This window comes from Callithrix jacchus, chromosome 2 (genome assembly GCF_049354715.1).
Source record: "Callithrix jacchus isolate 240 chromosome 2, calJac240_pri, whole genome shotgun sequence".
NCBI lineage: Eukaryota > Metazoa > Chordata > Mammalia > Primates > Cebidae > Callithrix > Callithrix jacchus.
Genome location: NC_133503.1, coordinates 136,707,088 through 136,727,533, shown reverse-complemented (window position 1 = coordinate 136,727,533; position 20,446 = coordinate 136,707,088). Strand labels below are relative to the sequence as shown.

At 41.8% G+C, this 20,446-nt stretch overlaps 2 long non-coding RNA genes across 3 annotated transcripts in view; one reads left to right on the top strand and one right to left on the bottom strand.

Annotated features, from left to right (window-relative positions):
• The window catches only part of LOC144581585 (uncharacterized), an 18,737-nt gene extending 15,630 nt beyond the window's left edge, over nt 1-3,107 (top strand). For both annotated transcript variants that reach the window (XR_013532603.1, XR_013532602.1), the window contains exons 4-5: nt 2,055-2,212; nt 2,711-3,107. This is a non-coding gene — a long non-coding RNA (uncharacterized LOC144581585). The remainder of the gene's footprint in view (nt 1-2,054; nt 2,213-2,710) is intronic.
• Nucleotides 1,444-20,446, bottom strand: LOC118151505 (uncharacterized). Its single transcript, XR_004739855.3, has 3 exons — nt 18,375-20,446; nt 11,979-12,093; nt 1,444-4,773 (listed from the first exon to the last, which is right to left on the bottom strand). It is a non-coding gene; the product is annotated as an uncharacterized LOC118151505 (long non-coding RNA).

Sequence of the window (20,446 nt, the reverse complement as noted above, 5' to 3'; positions counted from 1 at the left end):
CCTTGCCTTTGTTCATTCTGGGGGGTTAATGTGTGAGTCAGAACTCTTTGCACTCTCCAGGTTAGTACCGCACTTAAACCCCATTTAATTACTGTGACTGATTGCATTCTTACCACCAAAAACCTTGTTCTCACTTGCCCTAACTACTAATGGACTATAAATAGGGGCTTTAAGAAAGAAACCAGGTTTGATGTGGACTGTGTTTACCTGTGTTAATGACATGCTGGAGAAATAGATTAGCTGCTGTCTCCCCATGACACTGCACCATGATTTTACCACTCACCTGGCCTGGCCCAGTCCAGTGGGACAGAGGGCACTACCCTGACCATACAAATCCGGGCTTTTACCATCAAAAGAAACATCTCCAGTGAAGGAGAGCATTTATAGCAGGACAGAAAGAGCTCCAGTTATTGTTTGGTAAGCAGTTAGATCCTAGGGGACTCTTCCATGCAATGAGCAACTTCAGCTGGAAATAACTAAACAGCTCTAAAGGGAAGGGGGTAGGGGGAGGGGAAGTAATGAGCTCCAAGCCAGGAAAGAGTAATAGCATAATTAACTCCCCCGTGGTCTCACTGATGGTGCAGCAGTGCTGTCCAACCCTCTCAGCGCTTCCTCTTCAGCTAGAATTAAAGTTTAATTCCGTCTCAAAAGGGCATTAGGAAAAAAGCACTGCACAGTACAACAGGAAGAAATCAATGAACTTTACAGAGAAAAGATTACAATGTGGCTGCTCCTGCCTGCACGGTTTGCAGAGTAGGCTGACTTTAAGGTGCAACTATTGGATCATCTGAAGTAGACTGAAGGAAGTCTAAGTCTGGGCCATTTGGGAAAGGAAAAGATGGAAATATCTGCCTGATGCCTGGAGAAGCTATTTGTTTTGACTACTACTGCTGCTATTTTCCTTAAGGTTGGAGCTCACAGGACTGTGGAAAATCAGTGCCCTGAGCTGAGAAAATATTTTCTTCAAGGAACTGAGAGGCCCTGTGCTTTGGTCCCTGCATGCCTTTTTGGGTGTTCTGTGCTCAAGACAGGGAAACCTACTATCAGTGGCCTCTCTCCCGCATTTAACAACCACCGCAGGTCATCATTAATACCTCCTCCTCTATTCAGCAAAAATATTTCTATCAATAATTGGAAATAAAATTTAAAAATAATGTGGCCAGGAAAGGCAGTGAAAATTTTTCTTTACTGTATTGTTATGCATATAGTCTTGCAAGAAAAAAAAGGAAGAAAGAAAGGGAGGGAAATGTGTTATATGTACATAACAGAGAAAGACACAACCATTTATTCAAGAGTTTTATATCCACCTTACAGCATGAGCTGTAATCCTTTCTTTACAATATATTATTTTATATAAAGAATTGTCCAATGACTTCTAAGTAAATTTTAATAAAACCAAAATGTCTACAAAAAATACAAGTCAGGCAGCTATTAAATCAAGCAATTGTGGTAATATTTTATTTACTGGCTTTATTTAGCTTTAAAAGAATTATAATTTTAAAAGAAGAGTGCATTTCCATTTTAAAGCTATTATTTACATTCAGTAAAATATTTTATGTAAAGGCCAGGTGCAGTGGCTCAGTCCTGTAATCCCAGCACTCTGGGAGGCCAAGGCAGGCAGATCACCTGAGGTCAGGATTTTGAGACCAGCCTCACCAATATGGAGAAACCCCGTCTCTACTAAAAATACAAAATTAGCCGGACATGGTTACATGTACCTGTAATCCCAGCTACTCAGGAGGCTGAGGCAGGAGAATCACTTGAACCAGAGAGGCAGAGTGAGCCTAAATCACAACGGTGAGCCTAGATCATGCCGTTGCACTCCATCCTGGGCAACAAGAGTGAAAGTCTGTCTCAAAAAAAAAAAATGTATTTTGTGTATGAACTAAAAATTTGCACTTAACAAGAATTTCATGCCACACAAATTTTCAATATTTTATCATTTCAAATTTTAAACAGAAACACTCAAAATATTCACCTAGAGTGTCAGAAATGAGGTAATTCAAGTTCTGTTTCCTTGTCTTTTGCAATCATCGTTTTTTTCAAATCTGTAGGAATATTTAGCATAATAAGCACGGAAGAAACAAACGTCAGGCAACAGGAGCTCAAAGGATTCCAAGCCATTATGAACTGACCCTTCAAATAAACACTTACTTTCACATAACCAGGAAGTGTCTGGATTAACTTCTATATAAGACATATTTATTAAAAGGTAAATAATTAACATGTGCTGATTTGAAGCCTCTATATAGCATTAAAACAACAGTAACCACAGCTGTTGTTAAACATTTAGATCATTTGTCAGGGAGGAGTTTTTATTATGACATTATTTAGAAATGGGGGTACACGGTGCCAGTAGAAAACAGATCTCAGGGGCTGCTTGCGGTATTTCAGGGGGCCAGGAGTGGTGGCTCAAGTCTGTTATTGTAACACATTGGGAGGCCAAGGTGAGTGGATTGCTTGAGCCTAGGAATTCAAGACCAGCTTGAGCAACATAGTGAGCCCACATCTCTACAGAAAATACAAAAATATGCTGGGCATGGTGGTGCAGGCCTCTAGTCCCAGCTACTCGGGAGGCTTAGGTGGGAGGATCACTTGAACCTTGGGCCACTGCACTCCAGCCTGGGCAAAGGGAGTGAGACCATGTCTCGGGGAAAAAAAAGCAGATCCCATTTTAGTTGATTCATCATTGTTTTTCAATTCTTTACAGATTTGCACCCCTATCGCTGGCACTGAGTGGAGGTCCCCATGCCATACCCTGCCCGTGGTACTCTTCTGCCTGTTATTCTCAACCATTACTCCAGAGCCATGGAGAATCTCAGCAATGCAGCCTAGGGCACCTCCGATAACATCTGACCAGAGTGAGAGAGAAGAAAAGCACGAGGCAGGCATCTCATTTATGGAAGTGTTCCTCTGGCTCAAGGCCTCTGCCAATAATTTTCATGCACAATGGCCTTTTCATTCTCCCCAACAATTCTTCAAGGGAGGGGTGATAATCCCAGGATTTGGAAGTAAGGAAAAGCAGACTACAAGAAGTTAAGTGACTTCCCCAATGGCCCACTCCTCATAAATGGTAGGATCAGGATTAAAACTCAGCTGAGGTTGCCCAGGAATGAGGTTTGGGTTACCTCCTGAAAGTGATCACCATGGAAAATGGCCTGGAGTTCCCTGGCTGCATATAAATGCAGGAAGACATGCTAAGGGTACCACCGCTCCCGGTAGAACAAACACACCTCTCTTGGGCTCTTTCCTGAATTCAAGTAATCACACCTTGAACATCAACCAGTGCCAAGAAAGAGCTTTTATTTGACTCGGAGGTAGAGGAAGTTTTACTGCAGGGTTTCTAAGCTTTGCTCTCTTTGTTACTTCCTTCCTTTTCTTTCTTTCTTCCTTCTTTCCTTCCTTTCTCTTTTCTTTCTTTTGTTCCTTCTTTCTTTCCCTTGTCCATTCTCCTTTCCTTTATTTTTCTTCCCTTTTTCCTTTCATTTCTTTATATTCCCCTCTTTGCTTTCTCTGAATTTTTATGTCTCTTTTTTCTTCCGCTTTTAACCCACTTCCAAACCACTTCCTAAAGAACATCTGTATCTCGGGTGAAATTGCTGGAACTATCACATTAAGTTCCAGAGAATTTCTCATTTGGGACCTTGCATATCACACATAGCTCCAAGGGGCTGATGAATTCCTTTTATGTCCTCTTTACTACTAAAGCTTATGGGGAACATCTTATGTCTCTCTTTCTTCTCCCTGCTACATTAAAAATGATCATCTAGCTCTCTGTATGGCCAAAGTGTAATTGAGGTCTTGCTTACTGGTTAGTATTGATTACTATTTATTTGTAACTGGTATAATATTTTACCTACAGAGTACAAATTACAATTTCCAGTATCAGACCACAGAAAGCTTTGGATCACGTAATAAATGCTCGATTTGACAAACATGAATCATGTTCTTTCTTCTCCTCTCCACTTTTAGGCAGAGTTCTTTTGTGTTCTTTTGTAGCCTTGCCTTTGAGTATGACCAGGGCAACAAGTTCAATGCAGCCATCTCAGACTCCCGGAGGAAGGGCTCCCCCCACTCACCAATGTGAGTGACATAACGAGAGCCAAGGACAGCCTGGGGCCATGGGACTGGTACACAGCAGAGACTTCCCTGAGCTTGTTTCCTCTGGAGGCCTGCCCTTGACAATCTTCATAGCAACAAAACAGGTCCGTGAGGAAGGGAGAGAGCAATTAAGGGCTTCCTCTCCTTCCATCGCTAGCAGAGCAACAGGTGTCCTTACTATTATCTTCATTTTTACCCATTTTTCTAGTCAAAAGACATAGGAAGAAAATAAGCATCTTCAGAATAACAAAAATGTATCAGTTAGGATAGGTTCCTCTGCATTTAACAGTAGCCCACGTAAGTGACTTAATGATATACAGATTGATCTTTCCCCACATAAGAGTCTTGAGCTGGGCAGCCCCAGGATGTAATGGAAGATCCACAGTTACTGAAGACCAGATGCTTTTTTCTCTTTCTTTGCCGTCATACTTAATACATGGCTTTCATCCTCAAGGTCACCTCATGGTCCAAGATAGCTGTTGGAATGCCAGCCATCATTTCTGCTTTCCAGGAGGGAACCAGGAAATAGGGGAAGGCAACAAATGTAGCTCTTCCAGCTGAGGCAGCATTTTTGAAGGTTTCTGGAAACCCAACAAACAACTCCTGTTTACAGGAGGCTAGGAAATATGTCTCTGTGTCTAGGCCCATCACCACCCAGAAGAAAATCAGAGCCTGTGAGTGAGGAAGGAGAAATCAATACTGTGTACACATCCAGCAGTCTCTGCTCCAAGCCATGTGCCGGCCCCTGAGCTAAGGACTTTATATACATTGCCCTGCTTCTTCCTCAAAATACCTCCACTAGCCACAGGCCATCTGAGCTACAGAAGTCTCAGGAATTATTAATCCACCAACCCAATTTTATTTTGACTAACATTTGAATAGAGCTTTAGCATTTGTAGAATTTTCCCCCAAATCTCATTTAATTCTCAAAAGCACTCCCTTAAGGTAAATATTATTCTTAACTTGATTTTCCAGTGAAGGAAGCTGAAGTCCAGAAAGATTTAAGAGACTGGCTCAAAGTCACATAGCTAACTAGAGGCAAAACTGGTACTAGTACTCAGATCTCCTGACACCTAGCCCAGCATCTTCCTTCCTTCCTTTCTCCCTTTGTTTCTCCCTTCCTCCCTTCCTTCTTTCCGTCTTTTCTTCCTTCCTTCTTTCCTTCCTTTTCTCTTCCTCGCTTCTTTCTTTCCTTCCTTCTTGCCTTCCTTCCTTTCTTCCTCTTTCTCTCTTTTTTCTTTCCCTTTCTTTCTTCCCTTCCTTTCTTTTTTTTTTCTTAGAGATGAAAGATACAGAAAAGTTCAGAGAATATTATAAATGTCAAACCACTACTCAATTAATAAATTATCATGTTTTTGTCATTTTGCTTTAGAAATTTTTACTATTAGAGAATTACTGAGAAGATTGAAATCCATTTGTACTCCTCGTCAATCACATTCCCCTTCCTCCCCAGAAATAATCAATATCATGAATTTGATGGGTATCTCCCCGGTCCATATTTCTCTTTTAATTTCTCATATGTATTCATAAATAATATAAATGGTTCTTTCTGAAGCTATTTTCACTCAACATTGTTTTTGAACTTAATCTAGATTAATGCATACCGTTCATTCATTCTAATTGCTATGGGATGTTCTATCCATAAATACACAGTACATTTTACTTATCCATTTCTAATTTCCTACTACATGTATTGAGAGCTTATTGTGTGCCAGAAACTATTCTAAAAGCTTTTTATGTGTTATCTGTCATCATAACAAGTCTTTGAGGAAGAGATTGTTATAATCCCTGTTGTATATAAGGAAGAAACTAAAGCAAGACAGAAATAGGAATCAGCCCAAGGTTTCACAGCTCTTAAGCAACAGAGCTAGAATTCGACCCCAAAAGATCTGGATCCAGAATCCGTCCCCTTGACTTCCACTCTAAATAACCCAGGCAAATTCAGGCATCCTCACCAGGAGAGCCATTCCTATTATTAAAATATTGCCCCAAACACTCTGCCCACATCGGGCAGGACCCTGCCCCACTCTGTGACCAGCATATGTTCTGATTGGTTGGTGCCTGTACCTATTTTATTGCTAAATATTTTGAAAACCACTCCTCTTCTATATTGACTAGACACTTGGGATGTGTCCAGTTCTTCACCTCTACAAACGAGGAGACCTAGGGGTAGAAATGCTGAGTCATACATTATACCTATCAAAGATATTACTAAAAACTACTGGTTGCTCTCGAAAGTTGTCTACATCATGAACTGTAGTAATAAGCCAATGTAAACTCCCATTTCTCACCAATATTTTATGTCATTAACCATTTTGATTTTGCCAGTTTGTTGGATATAAAAGGGTACCTCCTTGCCTTTATTTGCATTTTGCTGATTATTAATAAGGTAGAAAGTTTTTTTAATGTGTTTATTTGCCATTTGGATTTATTCTTGTTTGAATTGTCTTTCTCTGCTCTTTGCTTATTTTTAAAGTGGCTTCTTTTTAATGTATCGTCTCTCTTTTTTTTTAATGCGTATATTTCCCTTTTTTCTTTCCAGCTTTTATTTTAGGTTCAACAGGTACATGTGCAGGTTTCTTGCATTGGTAAATTGTGTGTCACAGGGGTTTGCTGTACAGATAATTTTGCACCCAGGTAATCAGCATAGGATCCAATAAGTAGTTTTCTAGTCCTCACCCTCCTCCCACCCTCTTCCTTTATATAGATTGGACATTAATCCTTTGCCAATAATACCTGGTACAAATTCTCCCCCTTCCCCATCCTTCCTTTCTTCTGCCATATAGAAATTTTAAATTTTATATAGTCAAATGGATAAATACTTTTCTTTATAGGATGCACTGATTGGTATTTTAAAGAGTTTTCTCATTCTAGAAGCAGTGAAGAAATTCAGTATTTTGTTCTTGTTATTTTATAACTTTGTTTCTTTTTTTTTTTTTTTTAGTTAATTTTTGTGTAGGATGTAAGGAAGGGATCTAGTTTGAATTTTTTGCATATGGCTAGCCAGCTCTCCCAGCATCATTTATTTTATTTTATTTTTGAGGGAAAAAGAGAAAAAGAAGGGGAAGAAAAGAAAAAGAGGGAAAAAGGAATATTACTTCATTCCTAAAATGGGTTTCAATAATGGCCGATCAATATTTTGAGTGTTTAAAGTGGTTAATGCATATTTTATTGTTTAAAATGGAGACCTCTATTGTGTTTATTTGTTCTGGCTCTGAGTTCAAGTCCTGGATATCATTATCAATTTTTTGTCTCGTTGAATCTAAATCTCATTATGTGTCTTATGTATCTGGGTGTTAAGATCTCTTATTGTTGCATTAATCCTTTTACCCTTGCATCCTTGTAGCTTTGAAATCTATTTTATTAAGTGTGAGAATTGCAACTCCTGCTTTTTATTTATTTATTTTTGCTCTCCATTTGGTTGGTGAGTTTTTTTCCATCCCCTTGTTTTGAGTCTTTGTATATCTTTAGATATATCATTAGATTTTGTGAATAATGTATATTTTGTGTGTTTAAAAAATAATGTATATTTTGTGTGTTTAAAATGGAGAGCTCTATTGAGTTTATTTGTTCTGGATCTTAGTTCCAGTCCCAGGTATCATTATCGGTTTTCTGTCTCGTTGAATCTAAATCTCATTATGGGTCTTATGTATCTGGGTGTTAAGATCTCTTATTATTACATTAATCCTTTACCCTTGTATCCTTGTAGCTTTGAAATCTATTTTGTCAAATGTGAAAATTGCAACTCCTGCTTTTTATTTATTTATTTTTGCTCTCCATTTGGTTGGTACGTTTTTTTTTTCCTACCCTTTATTTTGAGTCTATGTATGTCTTTGGATATACCGTTAGATTTTATCTGTATCTTTTGATTGGGAGATTTGGTCGATTTAAATTTAGGGTTGCTGCCGTTTGATATTAACTGGCTATTTTGTCCTTTCGTTGATGAAAATTCTTCTTTATGTTAATACTCTTTACTTTTTGGTGTATTTTTAGAAAGGGTCATACTGGTTGTTCCTTTCTGTGTATAATGCTTCTTTTAGAAGTTCTTGTAAAGCAGGCCTGGTGGTAATAAAATCTGAGTACTTGCTTGTTCCTAAAAGATTTTATTTTTCCTTCAAATGTAAAGCTTAAATTGGCAGGATATGAAATTCTGGGCTGAAAGTTCTGTTGATTAAGTATATTGAATATTGGCCCCCACTCTCTTCTAGCTTGTAGGGTTTCCGTTGAGAGATCTGCTGTAAGCCTAATAGGCTTCCCTTTATGGGTAACTTGATCTTTCTCTCTGGCTGCCCTTAATATTTTCTCCTTCGTTTCCATCTTGGTGAATCTAACGATTATGTGCCTTGGGGTTGGTCTTATTGAGGAATATCTTTGTGGTGTTCTCTGTATTGCCTGGGGTTGAATAGTGTCCTGCTTTGCTAAATTAGGAAAATTTTCCTGGATAATGTCCTGGAGAGTATTTTCCAGCTTGAATTCATTCTCTCCGTCACATTCAGGTACACCAATCAAGCGTATATTAGGTCTTTTCACGTAGTCCCATATTGCTTGGAGACTTTGCTCATTCCTTTTTATCCTTTTTTCTCTATTCTTGTCTTGTTGTTTTGTTTCATTAAGTTGGTCTTCGACCTCTGATACCCTTTCTTCTGCTTGATCCATTCGGCTGTTTAAGCTTGTACATATTTCACTAAGTTCTCGTGTTGTATTTTTCAACTCCATAAGTTCATTTGTATTCCTCTCTATATTGTCTATTCTTTTCAACATTTCATCGAACCTTTTTTCCAAGTTCTTAGTTTCTTTACATTGGGTTAGAACAAGTTCCTTTAACTCCCAGAAGTTTCTTATCATCCACCTTTTAAAGCCAACTTCAGATAATGGAACACAGTCCTTTTCCATCAGGGCTTGTTCCGTTACTGATGAGTCCTTTTCCATCAGGGCTTGTTCCGTTGCTGACGGGTTCTGATTTTGAGTATACTCGGCCTTCTTAGGCTGTTTTTTTCCCTTCATTGTAGATGAACCGCCTTTCTAATTAGGTTTCTGAGTCGACGTTATTGATTCCCAGTGCTGGGATCCGAGCAACCCACTGTGGCGGCCTAAATAGCAGCGATAAGACTGATGGTGCTCTTCTGCCCGGGAATCTCTGGTCTGGCTTCCCTCTTGAGTCCGCAACAAGCGGCTCTGATTTTCCAGAGCTCCAAACTCCAGTCAGTAGGGGAAGCAGTCCCGTTGGCTCTGCATGAAGAGCTGCTGCGCCGAGACGCTGGCAAAACTGCTGCTGCGGCCACAAGAGTCGCGCTGGTGACCCGTGGGGCTCCTCCACTGGGAATCGGCTGATCGGTGAGTGACGAAAATTCGTCTAAAGATGTGGTGTCATCGTCTCGTTCTCTGAGCTTTCACTGAGAGCTACAATCCTGAGCTGTTAGTGGTCGGCCATCTTCAGCATCATTTTTCATAACTTTGTTTCTTATGTTTATTTTTGTGTGTGGTATGAGGAAGGAATCCAATAATTTCTTTCTCCCTGGAAATTGTTCTAATGTCATTAATTTACCATTAATTTAGTATGTTATCTTTTCCCCACTGATTTTTAGTATCACTTTTGACATACATGTCTAAGAAACATATGTGTACTGGTCTGTTTCTCAGTCTTCTGTGCTATTTCATCAATTTATTTTCTCTTCTCAGTTTTCTTTCAGTTTAATTCTCTGCTTTAAACAGTGCGTGCTAGAGCCTGATGCCTTCTATCTACTCACATGACTCCTATTGTCCTGATGCTGCACACAAGCCTAAAAGTTTGTTAAGTGTCTGACAGTTCTTCAGGAAGGTAAGCTAGAAGGCATATGGTCTCTTCGATTTCCACACTGGAGATTCCACTTGCATAACTGAGAGATCTACCTGTTTACAGTGCATTCCTCTGAAGTAGAAGGAAGAATACATTCTAAAGGGAGTAAGAAAACATGAGTCCCGGGTTCTGCATCCACACAGATATCCCCACTGCTGACAGCCATTCTCTGACATCCAAGTAAATGTCAATGACAGCACATTATTCATAACTATCATTCTTATTAATTTAAATTGACCAAGATAACACAGGTATACAAAAAAGATAGAAAAAAAAATCCGTTCCAGAGCTTAGACAATAAAGCAAGTTTTAAAATCACATTGCTTTTTGGAAATGATCATATTCATACTATATAATGATCTGTACTCTATAGTACTTTACAGCATTTGAGTATCTGTACCTATCCAAGGTTTAGAGTCTGGCTCTGAGAAAAGGCCCCATCAGCACAGTTTTATACACTATAGGTAGAGAACGTGAGGGTTGATCAGTGTCCTGCTTATAACACCCTGAAATGAACCAGGGTACAAAAGAAATAGATCCCAGCCTGGTGTGGTGGCTCACACCTATAATCCAGGCACTTTGGGAGATCAAGACAGGCAGATCACTTGAGCCCAGGAGTTCCAGACCAGCCTGGGTAACATAGAGAAACCATCTCTACAAAAAATATACACAGACAAAATTAACTGGTTGTGGTGGTGTACACCTGTAGTCCCAGCTACTAGGGAGGCTGAAATGGGAGGATCACCAAAGCCCAGGAGGTCAGTGCTGCAGTGAGCCATGATCACGCCACTGCCTCCAGCCTGAGTGAAAGAGTGAGACCTTATCTCAAAAAATAAATAAATAAAAAGAAAGAAAATCAGATCCTTCACAGCAGTCCTGAGTTTGACTATAGCAGTTACCTCTCCTCTGCCTGAGTATAGACTCAGCCCAGAGAACAGTGGGGATGAGGTGGTCTAGGAACCAGAATCTCAAAGAGCCCAGCTTTTGACCCTCACCCCCAACCCAACCATAATGGTTAGAAATATGAGTCACTCTTCTTTGACAATATTAAGAAGATCCTAGGCAGTCCTGACAAAGTGCTTTTCAGCTCAAACCACCAGCGTTATTTTTCCTATTCTGTAAATCGTAAAGCACCTGATCTGTAGAATTTTTAAACTCTTGAGAAAGACTCCTGCATGGCAGCTTCAAGAATATGCCATAGTTTAATCAGAAGACTGTTTTCAATATTAGGATGTATTTTTCCACAGACAATTTGACTCCCAGTAGTGGAATGTGGGGGTGGAGGAGTGGGGAGGAGTAATTTCTAAAACACCTTGACTCTCTGGCTTTGCTGGTTTGTATAAAATGTGGTTATCGAAATACTGACTGCACAGAGCCACAATGACAAACGCACATCTTTTTACTCCATCTCTTTGCTCTCTTTCCCCTGTCTTTTTCCAAATGAAATTTTACATAAGGAAGATCATTTTTGTTAACTCAAGAGACATAAGGCTATTTCTGATTTGCAGCATCTAATTTCCACAATTAAAATTATATAATGCTCAGATCCAATTTGAATAAAAAGGCAATCAACTGTAAATTTATTTTTTAAAGGATATTTATTTTTTAAAATGTATTTCTTTCCTGCAGTAGAGCTGGCATGATTTTTCTGGTCTTCACCAAGCAAAACAATTGTTTTTTTTAAAAAAAGGAGAATAATACAGACTACTCATTCATTCAAAACAAGAAGTTTTGAACAGGATGAAAAGAGAATTCCACAGCTCCTTACTTAAAACCATATTGGAAACTCCCTGTGACATTGTCCTCTGGGTTCATATCTAAGGATCAAATTTTAGGTGAAGTTGGGTTTTAGCAAGATTCACCCAATTCTTCCAGTAATAAACCATGTTGGACAGGGTCCAAGACTAAAATGCCATGTATTGTATTATGCATCATAGCAAGTCACGTTTATGCAGGGCCTTGGTATGACTTGCAATTGTTTACCAATTTTTAATTCTTTTTATTCTGTTTCTTAACCTGTGGACTTGACTGGCATGCTTACCTCAATTGCTGTTTTTTTTTTTTTTGCTTTGTTGTGGTTGTGTTTTAATGAAAACTCTTCTTCCTGAAAGACGTCCAGCTCCACGCCAGATCAATGGAATCTGTGGGGTTTCTTTCTGCAATATAAAACAAAAGCTTGGATTCAACTAGCCAACAAATACATTTGTTTTGTTAAATGAGGCTTTCCTCAAATGTCACTCATTCATTTGGCAAGTATTTACTGAGCACCTCTTAGGCTCTGGGCATTGTGCATGTCTGTGAATACAATAGTGAATGAAACAGACATAGGGGCCCTGACTGCTTGATGGCTGAAATACAATGGGGAAGACTGCAACAAGCAAATATCTAATTACATATTATATTAAGTAGAGGGAGGAAAAAAATAGGATACTGTGATATGAGAATAATGCAGAGGGCTGCTACTTAGAATAGTTGAGGCAGGCTTCCTAGAAGTCTTTTAAGCCAAGTCCTAATTGATGAGGGGACCCAACCATTGAAAGAGAGGAGGGGAGTATGTCAGTAGAATAGCAGATGTGAGGGTCTGGCAAAGGGCATAACCCATCAATGGTCACCATCTTTGCCTTTCTACCCCCTGGCCAGCTTCACAGGGCAAGTCCAGTCCTTTTCCCCTAAGAAGCATTCCTGCCCATCCACACATGGTCCTCTCTTCCACGACCTCCTCCAGCATTTCATCGGTTCCCCATGACTTACCGCTGAGCCATATGCTGGGTTGTATTGTTTCTGGATGGTTCCTGTGGTTAAACCTGTCTCTTTCACAAGTTTTGCAAACCCACTGAGGACAGAGGGCATGTGCCTCTTTTGCACCCCATGCCATGTCTGCTGCAGCGCTGGAGCGAAACTGACGTGGGCGGCATTGAAATGAACGGAAGACGGCAGGCCTAGTGGGGCAGGTGAACGGCCATGGCTAAGCCTCTTTTCTATCTGCATCTGCTCACATTAGATGAAATGCAAATAGATAGGCCTCATCTCTCTGTGTTCTACTTAGCATTTATATGACACCTTTCAGCACAGAGAAATGAGTAAGTGGAACCAGAAGTGGCTGTTCCATGTGCTCATCCCCAGCTTGGCTGTGGCCAGGCATCTGGTCCCCACCTGCCCCCACACCCCTCCTCCCAGAAGGGCAGCTGCGGGCCCCACCACTTCACTTTCAGCACAGCCCTTCCCATGGAGCTGCACGCTGTTGAAAGAACGCATTGTCTGTGCTAAAGGGAGAACGAGGGTAGCACATTGCAAATCTGAGCTGTTTCGTGATAGATGAGCAATGAAAAGCGTCCTGACATCATTAAGGTGTCCCAGAACATGCTGTCTGCTCCAGCCTCACCCACATGCAACTGTGTGAAGACAGAATTGCCTGCATGATGACCAAAGCCTGGCTTCAGAGTCAGCAAATCGAGTCATCCCAAGCCCATGGGGTTTTTCTAGATTCTGCCAGTTGGGGACACAGGCATTTCATAGAAATGGCCTGACTCACATCTGCAAATGGTCTTAGAGGGTAGGGCTGTCTTCAACCATATGAAAATAGACTTGCCTTTTCACTACTCAAAGTATTCCCAGAATGTGAAGCTGTCCTTTAGCACTACCTCCTGCCCCACATGCTGGAAGCCCTCCCCCAAGCTCCAGGGCATCCACATCTGGCCAGGCCCCTCTGTAGAACCCACAGCACAACCTCCTGGCTTTGCCAGGGTCCGGCACTGACAGGGAGTTGGGGACAGACCACCTGCTGTGTGACAGAACAGCTTATCTGACATTTATGGAATGAGATTTGTCAGGGTCAGAAAGGGCAACGCTTTAAAATTTTTTAAAGAGCATCTTAACCTTTGGCATGCTGCCTGGGGAACTCAAAGCAACCTCTTATTCTTCCTTACTGATATTGTGGAATTTCAAGTTTCTAGCAAAGAACTTGAGTATTAGTCAGCAAAAGCAGTGGAGTGGCTAGATTTATTCCTCATGGCTCAATTACCCCTAATTTGCTTACAGGGACCCCAGTGGTCACTGGGGTAGAAGAGGATATGTCACTCTACAACATAACATACAGGACAATAGCCTGGGTTCTGTCCTCATGGCAGCAAGCTCATTTTCCCTCCTGTTTCATAGTGAGAGTCATTGTTTATTGAGAGGGCAGGATGTGTAGTGATTGGAACATGCACTTCCGAGTCAGATGACATGGGTACAACTCCTGGTTCTGTCTCTTAGTAGCTGTGTGATCTTGAGCAAATCACGTAGCATCTCGGTTTCCCCATTTGTAAACCAGAGGGAAATAATAGCTCTGTCAATAAAATACGATGAGGTTCAAATGATGGCAAAGGAAAGTCCTCAATACAGTGTCTGGCACATAAAGGGGTGTAGTAAGTACTCAATGCTCATTGCAGACCTGCTTACTGTGTCACACACTGAATTATATGCTTTGTTTAATTCTGTAATTTAACCCTACAACAACTCTCAAAGGCAGGGCCTATGCTTATCATCACTATGCTATGCTACTCACCTTGTTGCCCTACGAGAAATATTTCCATGTCAGTGGCCATTCCTGCCTGCAATTTTCCCTTGACAAATTGCTCCAGGATGGGTACTTCCTAAGGGGAAGCTTTCTCCATTAGCGAGACAGGAGGGGAAATGGAGGGGCAAACCTTGACCCACCATTACCAAGAAATCAACTGTGGAAGTGAGTCATCTATCTCTCGTCACTGGGCTGGACTTGGTGATTAATGGGAGACATTTAAGATTAATATACTTTCTTGTTTAAGTTTTGAAAATTAAAGATCTTAGAAATGTGAGCCCAGAAAATAAAGAAAAAATAAGGAGGTAGAACAATATTTTCTTTCTAGTTACCTGCTTTCAAGAACTCAATCCCTTTATGTCAGCCTTTAGAGAATTGCTTGTCCCCAGCCAGGTCACCTTGCTTTCCTTTTCTCCCTCCGTCCAAAAGGACGTTAGTTCCAGCCAAAGTGCTTATCATAGATCCTTAGCACAAACAGTTTCCAAGTTACCAAATGGGACAGTGGAACAATTGATTGTACTGGCACAGGACAACGGTAGGAGATAAGAGAGTAACATGTGGGCCCAAACAGCTCTTGTTGCTGGGTTTTTTGTTTGATTTTGGGTTTTTGGTTTTTTTCAAAGCATGAGTGCACAGGCTGTGCTGGCCCTTGAGATTCTTGAGAAAGAAAAGATGTCTCAGCTAGAGTCTTATTGAGGCCAAGTTTCCAGGAGCTCAGGCCCAACCCTGTCACCTTCACAGAGCTGACACTGCCTCATCCTGAAGTGGGCTCTCAGACCCAGCCATCGAGAGCTACCCTTTGGCCCCAAATGTCACCACCAGAGTTAGGCCATTTAAATGAGAATGGCTGGCATTTATTGATCACTTTCTACCGTGATAAAAGTGATTTTCAGGCTTCCGTTTAGATCTCAAAACAGATGCATTTTAAAGCAACATATTTTCTGATTTCTAGGAATAAGAAGGCAGAAGCCAAGAGATCTTGAGAGCCTGATCTATAACTGCACAGCTGGTCAGTGGTAGGGCTAGAATTTGAGCCCAGGCCTGTGTCTTTGACCTTAAACCCATTGCCTGAGAATAAGAGGAGAGAAAAGGAAAGTACAGGAAGTAGAGAAAAGGATGAAGACAAAAGAAGGTATGAAATGAGACCTAAAGTCAACCCCCAATATTATATGCTGCCTTGACATCTAGCAAAATATGGTAGGCCACAAACAGCCTAGATCCAAGTTCCCCTCCTCACTCTGCTCCCAAGGATAAGGTTTTCTAGCCAAACAACATTCTTTATCAAAGAGGTCAGGTAGGGCTGGGCACGGTGGCATGCACCTGTAGTCCCATCTACTCAGAGGCTGAGATGGTAGGATCACTTGATCCCAGGAGTTCAAGGCTGCAGTGAGCTATATGAGCTGTGATTGCACCACTGCACTCCAGCCTGAGTGACATTGTCTTTAAAAAAAAAAAAAAGAGGCCAGGTATGGTGGCTCACACCTGTAATCCCAGCACTTTGGGAGGCTGGGCAGATCACCTGAGGTCAGGAGTTCAAGACCAGCCTGGCCAACATGGCAAAACCCTGTCTCTACTAAAAATACAAAAATTAGCCAGGCGTGGTGGCAGGCACCTGTAATCCCAGCCACTCCGGTGGGGCAGGAGAATCACTTGAACCTGGGAGGTGGAGGTTGCAGTGAGATAAGATCTGACCATTGCACTGTAGCCAGGGCAACAAGAGCAAGACTCTGAAAGAAAGAAAGGGGGGAGGGAGGAGGAGAGAGAGAGGGAGGGAGGGAAGGAGGGAGAGAGAGAGGAAGGAAGGAAGGAAGGAAGGAAGGAAAGAAAGGAAAGGAAAGGAAAGGAAAGGAAAGGAAAGGAAAGGAAAGGAAAGGAAAGGAAAGGAAAGGAAAGGAAAGGGGAAAGGAAAAAGGAAAGGAAAGGAAAGGAAAGGAAAGGAAAGGAAAGGAAAGGAAAGGAAAAAGGAAAGGAAAGGAGGAAAGGAAAGAAACAAGAAAAGAAAAGGAAAAAAAAGCAGCAGCCAGGTACAGTTCCTGCTTACCTCTAGTAGGTTTCAGTTCCCTACCAGACCAAAGAATTATTCAAACAAGGTAACCACATTCTCCCTCACAAACCAGGGACACACCACTCTCCTGATATTGCAAACTCTGTTTGTTCCCTCTGTTCCCAAGTGCAGCAGCCATGTGGCCCTGCACAGCACGAGATGTCCTCCTCACTGGGCTTTGAGTGGACGTATGTACAAATAAACCGCTGTCTGTTCCATCTGTCCAGTGTCAGGTATCGTGTCTCATTCAGCCATGCCTACATCCCTAGGATGGGAATCCTTCCCTCTTCAAGAGGAGGTGATCAAAACAGAAGAAAAGTAGTTAAAGAGGACTGGATGAAGGATGAACCTGAGGTGACCCACCTGCAGATTCAGCCACAGGGTCTCCCACATGGGTCCAGAGGCTGTGATGCTGTGGTTAAGAGAGCAGATCTGGAGACAGCCTGGATTTAAATCATTTCTCTACCACCTTCAGGCAAGTTACTTAACCCCTCTGGGCCTTCATCCCTCATCTGTAATGTAGGAATGGATGCTAGCAACCATCCATTTTTGTAAGAATTTAAAAAATAATCCATGTATCGGCCCATTGGAGAAGGCCTAGTGCTTAGCAAAGGCCAGTTGTCATTAATATCCTAAACCTTCATGCTCTGGGATCACTTTTCCTCCGGAATCTACCGGAGAACCCATATTTCCTTTGCTCCACTGGCCCAGCCAGCTCATCTTTGTGTTTCTGCAGCATTATTTGTGGAGTTATTGACTGCAGTATTCCTTTAAAACATCTCTACATTGTGTGCACCAACTTAAGTCAACTATGGAAGAACCTAGTCCTTCTATGCTGCCCAACGCAGAGCACCAGTTTTAAGCACTCCAAAACTGCCACAGCCTTCACATGACAAGGACAATGGAGTTTTCCAAGTGGATAGACATCAACAATGTTTGAATACTTATTCACCAATGAGAGCTCACATTTATTTAGTGTTTATTATGTGGCAGGCACTATTACAAGCCTTTATGTGCATTCACTCATTTTATTTTCACAGCAATAGAGTTGAAGTAATTGCCCTAATTCTGCAGATGAGGAAATGGAGGCACACAGAGGTTCACCAATTAACTCAAGATTCAGAAATTCTGTTTAACGGGTCTAGGGAAAGGGCCCAGGCAGTGGTCTATTTTTAAAGTACCCTCAGTAGTTCTCAGGTGCTGTCGGGGTCAAAAACGCTTGCCCGAGCCAGCATGCTGATCCTGTGATCCTCCATACATCACATCACGCCTTGCATCGTGAGCTGTTTCCTCCAAGTGTCTTATGTCACCGGTTACATCATAAATCCCAGGAGTGAAACAGATGAACAGAAACAATGTCTCCTATTAATCTGGAATCTATTCCTTCAGTACTGACACCACTGGGTTTGTCCAGAGTAGACACTCAGTATACTTGACATCCACACACTTGAATTGTGCACAGTGACTGGGAACGTCTGCCATTCAAGGCAGGCACTATTTTAGGTGACTTACACCAACTATTTCCTTTATTCTAAGAAGAAGATGTTACTCTTATTATTTCCATTTTATAGATGGAGAAACAAAGGCACAAATTGTTTATGGACACACAACTGGTAAATGGCAGAGCTCTGAGTTGACCAATGTGGCTCCAGAGCATGACCTAATCCAATATGGTAGAGTGGGAGGCGAGGGGAAGCGGGGAGGAAAAACCACAAAGAGGAAGACAAAGTCAACTCGAGAATTCCACGTTGTTTCATACAGCATCCGTTTGGTAGGACTACTGTAATGAAGTATCATAGACAGGGTGGGTAAACAACAGAAATTTATTATCTCACCGTCCTGAAAGCTAGAAGTCTTCAGGGGACAAGAAATATCTTTTCTTCCCCTCTTGGATTCATGACTGTGGCCCCTATAACAAAAGACAGATTTACAGGAGAAAAGCATGGCAAATTCATTTAATATAAGTTTTTCACAGCATAAGAAGCATTTCCTTTGGAAATGAAGACGCAAAGCTGAAAAACATCTGTAGTGTTATCCTAAGTTTGGTGAAGAAGTGATAATTGTGGAGAAGTGTGATTGGGCAAAGGAGGTGTGACCTAATGGTAATAAATGGGGGTAAATTTAACACAGTCTGTTTGTTCAGATTTTTCTGTGTCCCCATGCTCAGAGATAAGGATGTTCCTTTCCTCCAGCTATAGGGAGGGTACCTCTCACATGAGAATCTTATGACCTGCTGCAGAAAAAGGTCAGAAAATGTGTTCTAGGTTTTATGACCTACTTCTGGAGAGATGGGCTAAGGGAAGGCGACAGTGGGCTTCCTGCTTTAGCTGTTTTCTCAACTGCCAAGTGTCATATTTGATGTTCAAAGATGTGTGCCATCTTTGACTTTCCTTAGCACATAGAAGCATCTCCCCAGCCCCTGCCTTTGTCTTCCACATGGTGTTCTCCCTGTGTGGGTTTGTCCCCAAATTTCCCCTTTTCATAAGAACACCAGTCATACTGGATTAGAGCCCACCTTAGAGACCTCATTTTAATTTGACCTGTAAAGACCTTCTCTCCAAATACATCACATTCTGAGGTAGTGGGGCTAGGACTTCAACATAAGGATTTTGGGAAAACACAATTCATCCCTCCACAGAAGTCAAGGGTCACGTGGTGTGTAGGTTAATAAGCCAGTGCTTGGGAGTGTTAGGAAAACACTCCCAAGACTTGAGGCTGCCTAGAGAACAGCCCCAATGAGTTTAGATGAGGGTGGGTCCAACTTCAGCAGAGGCCAGGGCAGCAAGGACCACGCTCAGGTTTCCGCTGGCACTGGGCATGAGTGGTCACCGAATGGCTCCCCTCTTTTCCTGGTAATGTCTGGGTCCTTGGCTTGCACAACTCTCTCATCAATGAAAACCAATAAGCTGAAAGAAAAACTAAACAACAACAAAATAAACCACAGGCACACAAAAGAGTAACCTTAAGTTGTCTGTAAAAAAACCTCAAGAAATGCCAAGAAGTACTGAGTCAGGAAATTCTCCCTTAATAGCTTTTGTTGGAAACATTTAACATTTCTACTTTATCTCTTCTTTTCTTTCAGACCACTCCTCAGAGGCAATCAAGTGCAACAATACCATCATTCAGAACTTTTGGTTCCCAGAGGACTCACTCCCAGCCTCAGCCAACATACACCCTTATAATATCAGAGCAGCTTAAACTCCCCTAGAGTGGATTTCCTCCGGCCCTTCAGAGTTGAGGGAGAGGAGGATTACATATCTGATACACCAGTTTTGTTGCCATTTGGCCACTACAAGAAAGCACTGGGTTGATTGTATCCCCTAGGTAGTGACTGATGAGAGGACCCATCCCCAAAACTAAGGTTTCAAGTCTGGCAATGGCCATGAAATATCAAAGAGCCTATAAGGGGCCTTTTGATGCCACCCAATGGTAACCCTCATATCCCAGGACAAGAGTTCAGTTAAAGACTGGACCACTGGACCTTCGCAGGACAAGAATACAGCTAAGAAAGGACCACAGCACCATCTCAGCTGTCCTCATACCTCAGTCTTCCACTTGGAATTCCAGGTCACTCTGTGTCACAGCCTCCTTGTGCCAATTGCTACCCCATGAGGCTGGGCTCCCTAAACACCCTCACTGTTTCTTTATTCTGCACCAAACGCATAAACAGGGAGGCAGAGGAAGGATGTGGTAGGGTGGGGCAGGCAGGGGGAGTGTGCACAGAGCATGCGAGTGATGCAATGTGGTGTGGCCAAGTTGATTCCCGGCCTAATTACTATGTACTCTACCTTCATGAAACACCATCTTTCTGGTCAGAAAAGTGAAGAGATACTTTTCAATGGAGAGCAACAAATAGCAAGAAAAATAGAGGTACATTCCTTTCCCCACCACTCCCAACCCCAAAGGC